Raw genomic sequence first — 2,500 nt, 5'->3', positions numbered from 1 at the left:
AGTTAAACATGGCTAATTGTGAAGACTTAGAAATAACAGACAATAACTGTGGGCAGTCATATTAGTTGGATTACTTGTTAATTAGTAAATGAAAACTGCTGTGTGGGCATGGGTGAGTGGGTGTTGAGGTGTGAGAGAATGAGTTAGTTTTGCTAGTTTGTTGGTATGTTTTATAGTATTTTAGTTTTTAGTTTATATTTGTTTTCAGTTAGGTGTATAATATATATATATATATATATATAGAGGGAGAGAGAGAGAGAGAGAGAGAGAGGGAGGGAGGGAGAGAGAGAGAGAGAGAGAGAGAGAGAAAGAGAGAGAGAAAGAGAGAGAGAGAGAGAGAGAGAAAGAGAGAGAGAAAGAGAGAGAGAGAGAGAGAGAGAAAATAATTATTACTAACCAGCATATATATCCATACATACACTCACACACAAGTGCATCCATACATAAGTGCATACAAACATAAATATTTACACACACACACGTATATATACATATATACACTCACTGAATAAACACTTATAGACATATGTGCAAATACATCCTTACGGATATATGTGTATTTGTGTGTGTGTGGGTGCGTGTGGGTGCACATGTACATAAAGGCATACACATAAAACCAGATATACAAGTGTATCATATATACACAGAAACGTTGCTAGAGGTGGTAGTAATTATAGATGTACATTTGTGAGAGTGTGCGTATGCATGAGCATGTGTGGCGTATGTGTGTTTTGTGTGTATAGTACTGATGCATGTTCATTCTGAACCACTGTGTTTCAAAGAATGTCCTCCAAAATTTGCACACACATCCGAAATTATCTGCAAAAATACATGAAAGAAGAGACCTAGGCCTTGGGTCCACCTGGGACAAAACTGAGGATTTTAAGAAGATTGGGAAATGCTGGGTTATAATGGAATCACTATTGTCCTGTTTCTCTTTCTCTCTCACACTAATTCTCAGTCTCTCTCTCTGTATCTGTCTGTCTGTCTCTCTCATATATACTTTCTCACATTGTTTAGCAAATAATGTAGACAGCATATATTGGAACAGTGTAGTTACTAGCATACTGAATTTAAAAACCACATCTTTGTAGGGGTGGACTGAGATTATTAAGGGCCCTCAGGCATAACTGCTTACTGGGCCCCTTTGAATGTGTGTTTTAGAAGAATTAACATATAGAGCGCAACCCCTCAGAGCTTCGGGCCCTCAGGCAGTGCCTGATTGACTCATGGCTCAGTCCGCCCCTGAATCTTTGAGAAGCTGCTATGTAGTTTCAAATACCAAAGAAGGAGGAACAAATGTTCTTGTTTTTAATTGTTTCATTTTCCATTATGAAATATTTCTATGATATGCTCTGTGATTTAGATTTAACTTTATGTCTTAATTTGCTCATATTTTGAACAATATTTAGGCAACAAGAGCTGGCTGCGTGGTAAGTAGCTTGCTTACCAACCACACGGCTCCGGGTTCATTCCCACTGTGTGGCACCTTAGGTAAGTGTCTTCTACTATAGCCTTGGGCTAACCAAATCCTTGTGAGTGTATTTGGTAGATGGAAACTGAAAGAAGCCCGTCGTATATATATATATATATATATATATATATATATATATATTTAATTATATGTATTTATTTTATTCTAATAAATAATAATTTGGATAGAATAAATGGGTTAATAGAAACCAAGGTAGCAAAGATCACAAAATATCTGTGGTGTAATTCCTGTTAGTGAGGCAGAAACTCCTTGATATTTTGGGTATTTGAGTATATATAAAAATTTAAGGAATGGAGTAAACGCATGTTATAACTGCATACTTTATTCCGACATATGTTTCGAAGAATTACAATTTATGCGATCCATAGGAATCGTCGATGTTAAAATTGTAAACTTCTCCTCAGGGAATGTATGGGAACCATCTTAAACCTAAGACATTATGACCGAGTATGATCATTTTTAACATCGACGGTTCCTATGGATCGCATAAATTGTAATTCTTCGAAACATATGTCGGAATAAAGTATGCAGTTATAACATGCGTTTACTCCATTCCTTAAATTTTTATATATATATACATATATATATATACATATATATATATATATATATATATATATATATATATATATGTATAATTGTAAATGTAAAAATAAAAACAAAACACATGTATGTGTATATGTTTGTGTGTCTGTGTTTGTCCCCCCAACATCGCTTGACAACTGATGCTGGTGTGTTTACGTTCCCGTAACTTAGCGGTTCGGCAAAAGAGACCGATAGAATAAGTACTAGGCTTACAAAGAATAAGTCCTGGGGGTCAATCTCCTCGACTAAATGCGATGCTCCAGCATGGTCGCAGTCAAATGATTGAAACAAGTAAAAGAGTTATTGTTGAGCATCATAGGGACAGGAAGTAGGAACAGGAGAAGAGGAAGAGGTGGCGAGGAGGATCAGTTATTTGAGAAATATACTGCAAGAATACCAGGAAGAGAAATGAAAAGGACA

The 2,500-nt window shown here is 35.8% G+C and overlaps 1 protein-coding gene across 5 annotated transcripts in view; it reads right to left on the bottom strand.

Annotated features, from left to right (window-relative positions):
* Positions 1–2,500, bottom strand: part of LOC128247408 (uncharacterized) — a 60,371-nt gene that overhangs the window by 21,353 nt on the left and 36,518 nt on the right. The gene's annotated exons all lie outside the window — the stretch shown is intronic.

This window comes from Octopus bimaculoides, chromosome 3 (assembly GCF_046866305.1).
Source record: "Octopus bimaculoides isolate indiv1 chromosome 3, ASM4686630v1, whole genome shotgun sequence".
Lineage (NCBI taxonomy): Eukaryota > Metazoa > Mollusca > Cephalopoda > Octopoda > Octopodidae > Octopus > Octopus bimaculoides.
Note: the sequence above shows the minus strand (reverse complement) of the source record. Positions and strands in the feature narration are given on the sequence as shown.